The sequence below is a fragment of the Coptis chinensis genome, chromosome 9, assembly GCF_015680905.1.
Source record: "Coptis chinensis isolate HL-2020 chromosome 9, ASM1568090v1, whole genome shotgun sequence".
In the NCBI taxonomy this organism is placed as follows: domain Eukaryota; kingdom Viridiplantae; phylum Streptophyta; class Magnoliopsida; order Ranunculales; family Ranunculaceae; genus Coptis; species Coptis chinensis.
Genome location: NC_141464.1, coordinates 62,966,848 through 62,980,064, shown reverse-complemented (window position 1 = coordinate 62,980,064; position 13,217 = coordinate 62,966,848). Strand labels below are relative to the sequence as shown.

The following is a 13,217-nucleotide window of genomic DNA, read 5'->3' as shown; positions in this document are numbered from 1 at the left end:
GGTGGTACCGTGCTAGAAATATTGTAGTTGTTTCCCTTCGCTCCTCTTGGAGGTTGACTTCTTTGGCTAAGATGTAGTTATTTTCTTCTGATTCAACGATGTCAGAACGCGTGGTTGTGATTGTAAGTTATGATGGTATGACTGCTTCTATTCCGAAGCAAAGTATGAAAGGAGACTCATTGGTACTGGCTCGGGCAGTTGTTCTATATGCCCATAAGATGTTCTCGAGTTGTTCTGGCCATTGGCTTTTCTTACTCTCCAACTTCTTTTGGAGATTTTCTTTGATGGATTTGTTTGTGGCCTCTGCTTGGCCATTGTTTTGTGCATATCTAGGTGTAGAAAATGCTTGAGTGATGCACCATTTTTATAGGAAAGCCTTAACTTGTGTGCTAGCAAATTGGTTTCCATTGTCCATGACGAGGGTGTGGGGTAGACCAAATCTTATGATGATATTGGTATATATGAAGTTGATGACGTGAACTTCCTTGACTTAAATGAGTGGTATTGCTTCAACCCATTTAGTGAAGTAATATGTGGTTGCAAGGATGTATTTGAGTCCTGTTTTCTTTTGTAGGATAAATGGTCCCATGATGTCTAGCCCCACATATGGAAAAGCCAGGGGTTGGCTATGTTGATCAACTCCCATGCTGGACTTAGATGGTTGTGGCCAAATGTTTGACATTGGTGGCATTTGAGAACAAACTTCTTTGCCTCGATGTGCATGCCTGGCCAATAATACCCTTGGACGATTGCTTTATGGGTCAAAGATCTTACTCCTGCATGGTTGCCACATTCGCCATTGTGAATCTCGTCGAAGATGAGTTGGCCTTCGCATGGAGTTATGCACCTTAGGTGGGGTCCTCCTACGAATTTACAGAACAATTGTTCGTTGATCACGGTATATCTGGGGGATCAAAATTATATGGCACGAGCATTCCTTGCCTCTGCTGGGAGCTCGCCATGTAAGATAAATTTTAGGAATGGGCCTATCCAAGATTGAGTGATCTCTTCTTCGGATGAGGGCTAGAAGTCCGTGAGGCTATTGATGCTTTCTTGGTGGTATGCGGGACTCTCTAAGATGTCAATGTAGACTACACTGGGACATGTATCTTAGGTTTTGGAGGCTAAGAAAGCTAGGCTGTCTGCATGTCTGTTATCCTCTCGGGGAATATGTTCCAAGGAGAATGTTGTGAATGAGCTGATGATATCATTGACGACCTGGGCATACTTGGCTAAGTTTGCTCCATTTGTCACATACTCTTTGGTAATCTATTTGACGATTAGTTATGAGTCACTGTAAGCTTTGAGCTTTCAGACTTGTATTTATTGTGCCATGCGGAGGCCTATAATTAATGCTTCATATTCCGCTTCACTGTTTGATGTTGCAAAATCGATCTTGATTGATTTTTGTAGCTGGGTTCCTTCTGGTGAAGTTAACACAGCCCCTAGTCCACTACCGCTGTTGTTGCACGCTCCGTCTACGTAGAGGTGCCATTTGTCTGGGGTGGTTGGTTAATGGAGTAAAGTAATAGGCTTGGGTTCCCAGTTGACATCTTCGATAGGAAAGTCAGCAAGGAAGTCAGCAATGACCTGACCTTTGCGAGACGCTCTGGGAACAAATTCAATGTGATGTTCTCCGAGTTCTTCAGCCCATTTGGCCATGCGGGTTGTTTTGTTATTATAACTCAAAACCTGCTTGATGGGTACATCTGTTATGACCTTGATGCTGTGAGCCTGGAAGTAAGGTCGAAACTTGCGAGCAGAGTATATATAACAAAGATAACATTGTTTTCTCAATTGTAGAGTAATATTTTTCTAAATTTGCCAATGTCTTGCTGGTGAAATAGACTGGTTTTTCGATTCCCTCACTTTCGCAAAAGAGGACCAAGCTGATGGCAAAGTCGGTAGGTGCAAGGTAAAGCCACAGTGTTTCTCCTTCATTTGGTTTGAACAGGACGGGTGGAGTTGATAGGTAAGCCTTTAGGTCGTTGAACGCTTTGTGGCATTCGTCTGTCCATGTGAATATTGCGCCTTTCTTGAGTATTTGCAGGAACGGTCTGCATTTGTCAGATGCACGTGAGATGAATCTGTTGAGAGCTGAAACCATGCCAGATAGCTTGTGAATTAGTTGCTTGGTAGTTGGTTCTGGCATTTCATGGAGAGCTCGTATTTGTTCTGGGTTTGCTTCAATGCGTCTTTGTGAAATGAGGTATCCTAAGAATTTCCCTGAGGCTACCCCAAAATGCCAAATACATATTTTGCTAGGTTGAGCTTCATCTTGTTTTGGCACAATCTTTCAAAGGCTTCTTGCAGGTGAGAAATGTGATCGCCAGCCTTTTCGCTTTTGACTACCATATCGTCTATGTAGACTTCCATAGTGTCGCCCAGCAAGTCCTTGAACATCTTTGTGACAAGTCTTTGGTAGGTCACACCGGCGTTCTTTAAACCGAATGGTAGGGCGTTGTAGCAGAACGTTCCCTATTCGATTATGAAGGACGTTTTTTCCTGGTCTTCCTCTGCAAGTGGTATCTGATTGTACCCACTATATGCATCCATAAATGATAGAAGCTCATGTCCACAAGTTTGATCTACCAGTTTGTCAATCCTTGGTAGGAGGAAGTTGTCCTTTGGGCAATGCTTTTTGACGTTGGTGAAGTCTATGCAGAGTCGTACCTGGCCATTTTTCTTGGGAACGGCTACAATGTTAACTAACCAGGTCGGGTACTCGACCTCTCTGATGAATCCAATATTTTTGAGCTTTTCTCTCTTCATTGATGGCTTTTTGAAATTTGAGTGCTAATTTCCTACGTCATTGTTTGATAGGCTTTATAGTTGAATCTACATTTAATTTGTGGCAAGCGACCTGAGGGTCGATTCCTAGCATATCGATATACGACCAAGCAAAAACATCTTTATTGAGAGATAGAAATTTGACAAGTTTCTCCTTGAGCTTGGGGTCTAAATCAACCCCTACATAAACAAATTTTGGGTCATCATTTGTGCCCAAATTGACTTTTTCTCCCGGTTCGATTTGTGTGTGTTTCTCCTTGAGCTTGTCTGTTGCTGATATTGGAGGGCTGGAAGCTTGAGGATCTTGCGGCTTTGGGATTTCTTTTGTTTGGATGACCTGAGTTTTGGCCGTGGTTGTTGCGTTGACTTGATTGCATCGATGAGCTTCTATTTGGTTGCTTCTGAGCTCCATGATGCCTCAGGGTCCAGGGAACCGCAGGACTTGGTGTAAGGTTGATGGAACTGCTTGGATCTTGTGAATCCACCTGCGTCCTAAGATGGCAATGTAAAATGAGTTGACATCAATCACACTGAAGCGTGTTGAGGTCTTGACCATGTCCTCTTTTTCTCCAATGGAGACTAGTATGATGACGTCTCCAATGGCATCTGTGCGGTCTCCATTGAACCCGTAGAGTGGTGCATTTTACCCTATCATCACTGAGTCTGGCAGGTGCATATCCTTGTATGTTTGGTAGAAGAGGATGTCGCAGGAACTGCCTGGATCAATTAGGACCCGTTTGACTGTCCATCCATTAATCTTGACGTGCATTACCAGGGTATCATTGTGGGATAGGCACACCTTGTCAAGATCTTCCTTAGTAAATGATATGGAGGTCATAGATTGAGAGTTAGTAAGAGTGATTACTTCAACTTTGTGGGAGAGGTGGTAGATTTCTTCCAGTGCTCCTATACGCCTGCGCTTTTCCTGACCTGAGGTTTCGTTGTTGGAGGTGTCTGTAATCATGTGGATTATCTTTTCCTTGTCATGATCGGAGGAGTGTTGTCTCTTGTTGTGCCTCGACCGACCTGGAGATTTAGATTGTCGGGTTGTTCTGCTTCTGCTCCTTCTGCGAGCAGGTCGTTCATGGCTCCAGCTCCTGCTTCTGTTGCGGTTGGCATTCAGCTTATACCTGAGGTCACTCTCTGGTAGGAACTCTTTCAGCTTTCCCTCTTCGACTAAGTCTTGGAGGTAGTGTTTGAGACTCCAACATTCATCGGTGTCATGGTGGTGGAGTTTGTGGAAGTGGCAGTATGGACGTCCTGGTTTTGCTATCACCTTGTTGATGTTTGGCTTGAAGTAAGGTATTATATATATCTTCTTCAGGATGTGGCTTGGCTTCCTGGATAAGTTGGAGAATTCTCTTTTGGTGTATGAGGGCTTGTGGGAGTTGTTGCCCTTGTTGTTGTTGCCTGAGTACTGATTGCTTTCTTTGGGTCCCTGCTTGTCGCTTACTGCGAGGATTTCTTTGCCTTTCCACTGGGCCATCCATTCTTCGTACTTCATGTACTTGATGACTCTGTGGTACAGGTCGTCTAGGCATTCTAGCTTGTTGTGCATGAGGATAGTTTCGCCGTGTGCTTGCGTCAGCTGGAACAACAAGTCTAGGTTGCCTTGTTTCTTCCTATTGTGGATGAACTCTGCTGAATGTTTCGGCCAGCTTGTCGAAGTTGTTGATTGAATTAGGAGTGACCGTGTAGAACCAGTCTAATGCTCTATCCTTGAAGTTTGCTGGAAAGAGTTTGCACTTTAGGTAGTCATAGTTTGGAGCACTGTAAAGCGCAAGGATCTGGCTAAAGCGAGCTATATGTTGGCCTGGACATGAGCTACCGTCATACAACGGGAACTTTGGTTGGATAAAATCTGTGGGAGGCTACTTGTCCCCGACTTCGGTGGTGAATAGTGATGCCTTGTACGAATGTAGTATCTTTTGTACAATCTGGGCTGCGCTGGCCTTTTCGCTTGACTTCTCCAACCTCTGGGCGAAGTCTTCTAGTCATTGATTGGTGGCTGTGGTGAGGGCTGTGACTGCATTTTTCTCAATTGCGTCTGGAGCCATATTGTTGGTGTTGGAGGTGGTTTGCTCGCGCATAGCTTGGTTTTCTTGTTGGAGCATGGTGAATAACTTGTGGAGGAACTTAACTTGATCTACTAGAGCTTGTAGCTGTGCTTCCATGGTGGTTTTCTGACCAGCTTTGTGGGCTTGAGAAAATAGTGTGTGTGTTTTTCTCAAGGAAACGAACTGGCAGACGGTGCCAATGTAGAGGTGCGGATTTTGTGTGTACGACCTGATGTTGAGGTTGGTAGGGAATGAATGCACTCTTTCTTTAGACAAGAGTTGCCTACGTATTAAGTTCCTTGGGTAAAACTTGAATCAAGCCTTATGTAGTTCATCTCTCTCTACTTATAGATGTTTGAGCTGACTTTCCTTATTTGCTCCAGGCCGTTGTAAAGTGTAGATCCATATTTTGTGCTATCTTGATGATTCTTCATTACTCCTGATGTTACAAAGTAAATGTCTCCTTGATTGGTGCGTTGACTGAGCTCCAGGATCGTGGTAGATCATTTGCTTCCATATATGGTTGTATCTGATGTTTGGGATGACCTGAGTCTGGGTCGTTGTTACTTCCTGGTGGCTTGGTACGAGCTGGTGATGTATGGAGCATTGAAGATACAACCTGGTGTGTGGACACGTGTGCTGTAGTGATATGAATGTAGAACAGAGGCTACTTACAGCCCATATTTTCAAAATGAAAGAGCCACTAGGAAATTGTATTTGTGAGTACATATGCTACTTTAGCACTACCTATTGATTTGCTTTATTCTAGTACAAGGCAACTAATGCAAGGCAACTAATGCAATTAAATATGCACCGACCTAAAAGAAAAGGTCTAGCCTAGTTATATTCTTATATCCTCAACAACTAATTATCACATTTCAAGTAGTATGTAATCCAGGAGCTATGTACATAACCAACAAAGAAGCAAACTTTTATAACCACATCTATTAAACCAATAAAGATTAATATTTTACCTCAAAATTAGACTTAGCTGCAACAAGTGAAACTTTTGAGAAAATCAGTCAACCCTTCAAAAAGGAAACATATCAAGTATGAGAAAAAAAACAGATACACAATGGATAAGTGTCATACACTAACATTTTCAGAAAATTGTATCCACGACTCCACTAACACATCTCTCTTTCTCAATGAATAAAAAATAATAATTACGAAATCACTAACTAAAAGAAATTCTATCTTACAGTTGTTTCTGTAAGCCAACTGCCCCTAGTATGCACTACTCCCACTTACAAATCACAGACAAAAACAAATTGAGGATGCTATGAATAGATTAACATACAATCAATCAGTATTTTCCAGTGAATTTTCAATCAAATCATGCATACATGCTACTAATCTAAGCAACAATCAACAGTCAACTGAACGGTATTCTCTAAACATGAAGTCTGTTGAGTATTTCAGTATTAATTTCTATTTAATACTGAAATTAGCTCGAAACAGTAACAAGGATCTCTATTAGAAAAAGAAAAACAAGGATTTCATTATAGTTTCTCATTAGTGCAAAAACGTGTTTACAAACAACCAAGAGGAGAGAGAGAGAGAGAGAGAGAGAGAGAGAGAGAGAGAGAGAGAGCAAAAAAGTAACCTTTTTTAATCGAGAATCTATGAAGAGATTGACCTGGTTCATCAAGAATCTAGTGAAGAGAAATTGGAGAAGATGCAAAGATAAGCTAGGGGTTCTTCAGAGAGTAGTTTTTTTTTTGTTTCCTGCATTGTAAAGCCGTACGAAAAAAAAGGCGAGATTAGAATTCCTTTCATAAGTGTTAGCCGAAAAAAATAAGTGTTAGCCCGAAAAAAAAAAAGAAGAAAAAAGAAGGGGGAGATGTGACCGCGTTACCAAATTTGTCTACTTATGACATTTTTTTATTTTTCAATTTATTATGCATATTTGTTTCCTTTTCTAACGGATATAAATGTTAGCATATCCCAAAATAACCGTGAAAACATTATTAAATATTAATTCAAGATTTTAAGAAACGCTTGTTGTAGTAAGTAACGGATATAACTATTACTGACGCAGTAACAGTTATATCCGTTACTTATTGAAAATTTGCACTGTTACAAAATAGCTATTCTAGTGTAGTGAGGGAGAAGAAACTTAGAGCTTTCAGATGATGAGAAGGTAAAGTTCTTCCCAACTTGGGCTGCACGCAAAATAAGCGGAAGATGAAGTCCTTACACTATTATACTACAGGCTATCTAGAGCTTGTCAAGTTGCTTGTTGGTGTATCCAAGATGATGAATCTGATAGGCCGGCCATCAATGGGGTAGGTGGTTCGGATCCTTGAGGGGGTCATGGAGGTGAATCCTCCTCCCATCCCCAGAACACTCCAAGTTCTTGTTGTGAACGAAGAGAGCATACATTTCTTTTAAGAAACCACCTCCAACTGCAACTCACAAACGTGTAATGCATCATTTGCTTCTTCTCAAACCAAAAGTAGCAACTCATTAACAAGTACAAAGATGTAATACCGTGACGTCCGAGAAGAATTCTGAACCAGTTCACTTTGTATGAAGTGGCAGTGCATTCTGATCCCTAGGTTTTTTTTAAAATTGTAGGTACTATGATTTTCATTTGCTTCATATAATTTTACGTTAAAAGCACGTTGTCTTGGTTATGAATTACTCAATATGATAATATGGGTTGAATCACTGAGGCAAAAAGAATATATTTTGCCTCAGTGATATATTTTATTTGTTATCCAAATTGTAGCGACCCTACTACCACACACTTAAACAATACCGATATTGTCCGCACTTATGTCACCCAAAGGCCCAGGTCCAAAGCCTGCCCAACCACGGGTGTGGGGTTTTAACACTAAAGGCCTCGACATTAGTAAGTGGTAGTCAATCCAATATAATCAGGATCCTAGACGACTTCTTAACCGATGTGGGACTAAACCCAATCTAGGATTCACAATCCCACCACCTTAGGAGAGAGTTATCCTTGGCTTTGATACCACTATAATGGCCCTACTACCACACACTCAAACAATACCGATACTGTCCCCACTTACGTCACCCAAATGCCCAGGTCCAAAGCCTGCCCAACCATGGGCATAGGGATTTAACTCAGAAGGCCTTGACATTAGTAAGTGGTAGTCGATCCAATATAATCAGGATCCTAAACGACCTCCTAACCGGTGTGAGAGTAAACCCAATCTAGGGTGTCACACAAACAGACCAAACTACATTATACAAAAGATTTAAAGGTAAAGTGCGCTACAAATTGCACCGTAAACCTTTTCTGAATAGCAAACCCTTCCCTCCTAAACACATATTCATCAGATTAAGTTATTGCCACATTGTTGTCTATTACTTTTTGCAACATTTTGAGCATCTCAACAACTTCTGCCACTAAGAATCCTAATGTATCAATGACAAATGGGATGAAACAATGTTGGGTGGCCACACACAGTCTCTCTTGTTTCTCTACCTTCGAAGTAGCTACATTATTGGCAACTTATTGGTCACAATGTTTTCTTTTATTTATTTATTTATTTATTCATTTATTTATTATATATTGATATGAAAAATAAATTAAACAAATGATTTAGAGGTTAAACACCCTACAAATTGCACCACTAGCCCCTTCTAAATAGCAAAACCAATCCTCCTAACACATATTTGTGAGAATTAGTTGTCATCACATTGATGTCTAACACTTTCTACACCCTCCTAAGCAACTCAGCCGCATCTGGCTCCGTATCAAATGCAAATGGGACGAAGCAATGGTGGTTAGCCATGGACACTCCTTTATGTTTATCCACTTTTGTTGCAGCTGTTCTAATAGTTGCTTGCCCTACTCCAAAAACTCCATTACCAAAACCAACAAAAAAAAGATACTCTTGTGACATCCACACGTGCATGTTTTATTTCTATCAGACCAATTATATATCAAGATATCTGTAGGGCGAAGCATCGATCTACCTTCTCTGTGGTCAATATATGAGGAAGTTAACATAAGCCTCCTTCTTCACTTGTATACTAGCATGCCAGACTGCATCATACAAAATATCACGTACATGGTCATGCATGTATTTAAACCCTGGAAAATGCTTAATTATATTGTGATGCATGATCTCCAAAAGCATCAAGGCAACACTTCATACAAACAAGACATCGATCACCATCGATATTCAAAGGGATCATGAGGCGGTAACAAAGAATAGACTAATACTTAACCAGTGACATACGTTGTCCAAGACCATCTATAGGAATAACAAGGAGAAAGTCCTTAGCATGTTCAGACTGTAATCAACTAATAACATCTTTATGACGATCTGACAAGTCAAACTCCTTTTCATCAAGTCCTGTAATAATCTTACCGTAGTAGGCTTAGCTTCCGCCAAGACATTCTATGGCTTGCTGGGGGCGGCGACCTCTGAGGTTATAATATTAAGAACAAAATCAGGAAGATGCCTATGCAGTTTCAATTGAAGGCATCAAAACAACACACATAGGAGTGGTGTTACAATATCTAAGAATGTGGTTTTGGAGCTCCTCGGTCTAACTCCGTGAGGCTACAAAAGAACATATGATGGCATCCTCTACACAACTAACAGATACCAAGACCACCAAGACAGAGTGGAGGGTCAACAAATTAACACCACTGGAGATCACCAAAATCGGGTCCATCATAAACGACAATGTCCTGAATAGCAAACCGAATACCATGGTCAAACTTACTAGATGCTTTCCAAAAGTAAGCAGGTTGACAAATACGTAGAGCAAATATCAACTTAGGTTGACAAACTTACTGCTGCACATGCTCGTAAAAGGGTCAATTTACACTGTGGGTCTTTCAGCTGCACAAGTGTATCCAGCAGCTTATTAAAACTTTTCTCAATACACTTACGAATAAGACCAGAGATAAAAGATGAATCCATGCTATTTTTTTTTTATTTTTATTTTTTTATTTATTTTTTTTTTGTGTTTTATGGTGTGGTTATTCTATTTTTGCAAGTGCGGTGATGTATCTCAAAACCTTAAAATAAAATTTCACCACAAAATTTCCCACTAATTAGGAGGTCTACACACCCAAATATTCTTAGTATTGAGTGTATGTCCACAATTTCATTCTCTTATTCATAATGAATGTAGCAAGAAACAAATTCACTTGGGCTAGATCACACTTTACAAATTATGTCTCTGTATCAGTAGCCCATCATTCTACATTGCCCTTGTTACAAACCCAGCCCAATAAAACACAAGCATCATATCTTTTGGAGTATAACTCTTTTTTCTTTACTGTTATTTATCATACTAGTCTTGTGCATGCACTACATGCGAATTATTTTCAATCATTGTATTTTATTTTAGCAATTACATTTTCAAGAATCTACATTTTAATCCTACTTAAATTTTAATTAGTTTCATAAAAGTAAATTGTAAATAGTAAAAAACATGAAAATGGGTGATGATAAGAAAAATCAGGTTTGTTGGGTGAGCATAGTAAAATTATGAGTGAAAGTAAATAACTACACCAAAAGTATGGAAGTGGTTGCAACTTGCATCCATGAGCAGCTTATCTACCCAATAATAGGGATGCAAATGGGGTGGGTCGGGGGCAGGTTTGCCATCTCCATCCCCATCCCCGACTTCAATTTCACTCTCCATACCCGTCCCATCCCCACTCGATAGGTAATCAGGGATTCCCCATACCCGCCCCACCAAGGTACCGGATTCCCCATACCCGCCCCACCCCCCATTAACCAACTTAAGCAAACAAAATTTATACTTATAATCACCCAACTAAACTATTTTTCTTCTTTATATTAAAGACCCTTCATGGATTTTGCATTAGCCTACTGAAAAATTGGTCATAATTTAAGAATGAGGTCTTGAGTTTAATTTATAATTTTGCAATATTTTGATAAATATACATAATATATACAAATCTATCTAATAAAAAGGCTTGGTGTGGGGCCTACAAGACCCCATCCGATGGCTATAAATATCTCTCACAAGTTATGACATGGCAGATCCAAAGTCTTATAGGGTATGTGCAATTTAAAATATTAATTTGAAAGAATACTAGATTATTGTTGATCATTGTTGATTTGGTCAACAATGGCTGCTTTGTGGCTAGACCTTTATCATTTGGTTGGTTGGGGTTCTTTTGGGCCTAATTTGAAAAAGTGTCATGGGCACGGGCTATATACTAGTTAGGCAAAGGCTTAAATACATAAATATGCAACTTACTTAGGTCTTATTAACACTTGTATCAACATAGAATTTTTTTTCACAAACATATCAATGTACTATGCCCGATTTCACAAAAATAGCAATATGTTAGGATCCGTCAGTTAAGTGATGATGTGTCATTGTTTTTTCAATTTCGTTTTATTTGTATTTTCCACTTGGCATGTCACATCAGCATTTTCTACTAACTCAGCATTTCCACCTCAGCGTTTTTTTTTTCATTTCATATTACTTTTATTTTTTTATTTTTTTTATTTTTTATTTTTTATTTATTTTTTTTGAATTAATAAATATATAAAAAGAATAAATTAATAATAAAAAAATTATATAAAAAAATAAAGAAATATATAAATAATATATTATTTTATTTATTATATATATTTGAAAATTATAAAACAAATTATAAATTAAAATAAAATAATAATAAATTATATAATATATATATATATATATATATATATATATATATATATATATATATATATATATATATATATATATATATATATATAATATATATATATATATATATATATATATAAAAAAAATATATATATCATTTATATATTTCTTTATTTATATATTTTTTTTTTATTTCTTTTTTTTTTTTATATTATAATCTTTTTTTATATAATTTATAGTTTTTTTATAATTTTCAAATATATATAATAAATAAAATAATATATTATTTATATATTTCTTTATTTTTTTTTATAAATATTTTATTATTATATAATTATTAATTTATTCTTTTTTATATATTTATTAATTCAAAAAAATTATTAATTTATTTTTAAGTCACTTAACTATAAATAAAAAAATATAATATAAAATAAAAAGAAATAATAAATAATAAATAAAAGAAGTAATATGAAATGAAAAATAAAACGCTGAGGTGGAAATGCTGAGTTGGTAGAAAATGCTGATGTGGCATGCCAAGTGGAAAATACAAATAAAATGAACTTGAAAAAACAATGACACATAATCACTTAACTGACGGATCCTAACGGATTGCTATTTTTGTGAAATTGGGCATAGTACATTGATACGTTTGTGAAAAAAAGTTCTATGTTGATACAAGTGTTACTAGGACCTAAGTACGTTGCATATTTCTGTATTTAAACCCACTAGTTATATACAATACATACTTAATTGGGGCGCGTTCGGGTAGGGGTCCCCAATCCCCGTACCCGCCCCATATTTGCTTGGAAAGAGTCGGGGATTCCTCATATCCGCCCCCATCCCCATTTAGCACCCCCCATACCCACCCCATTAGGGTCGGGCCTCCATGGATCCCCGTCCCATAGGTAATATTTACATCCCTACCTAATAATTTCCTAAATTCAGATAGTGGATGGGGGCTTGAAGAATTTAGCCCATGGCTAACAAAGTCCAAATAGAGAGTTAGTGGATATACAGTATGGCCATCTTTAAGGACATTGTGTTTGTTTTGATTAGTGGGCCCTTTAGGAGACCAAAAAGCAAAACAATCATAAGAAGAAAAACGACAAAAAAGCTATCGAAGGGTTGTGGACACGTGTGTGATTGTGGAGCCATTTTTTTACATAAAAAAAAAAGAAAAAAAAAAAAATCAAAAGGAAAAATAGTGGCGAAGGGTTTGTGGGACGGTGGCGCCAAGCTAGATATTAGGAAAGAAAAGTGACAAAATAGAGGACGAAGGGCACGAACAGCTCAAACAGCGGCTCCCCACGCCTCTTATAAAGTAAAATGATTAGAATCTTGAGAAGCCAACAATATGGGCAGCTTTACCTAGAACATCTACTATATATCTATATACTAAAGTAAAGACCTCTAAGAGATATTTTCTCTCTCCTGGGTGGCACTCTAATATGAGAGATAAACTTTTCTCTCTCCTAGGTGGCCTCTCCTAATGGAGTTAGTTGTGGTGACGTGGATATCTTCTCTAGTATTTTGTAAACCAACCTATTATAATTATTATGATTTGATTATTATTTAATAATATCTTAATTGAGTTATCTTTGTTATTATCTATCTTTCTACTCCTAATCTTCATCTTCTTCTTTAACATATTGTTCTTGTTTAATCTTCGGTCTTTCGTATGTATACAAGGCTTGAATTGTACACACGCTCAAACACAAATCATTCACTACCTAACTCACGTGT

The 13,217-nt window shown here is 38.1% G+C and overlaps 1 pseudogene across 1 annotated transcript in view; it reads left to right on the top strand.

The window, feature by feature from the left end:
• LOC147477262 (G-type lectin S-receptor-like serine/threonine-protein kinase At2g19130) overlaps positions 1-7,337 on the top strand; it is a 40,672-nt pseudogene extending 33,335 nt beyond the window's left edge. The window contains exon 7 of the transcript XR_015209796.1: positions 6,960-7,337. The product of XR_015209796.1 is annotated as a G-type lectin S-receptor-like serine/threonine-protein kinase At2g19130 (transcript). The remainder of the gene's footprint in view (positions 1-6,959) is intronic.
• The last annotated feature ends 5,880 nt before the right edge of the window (positions 7,338-13,217 follow it).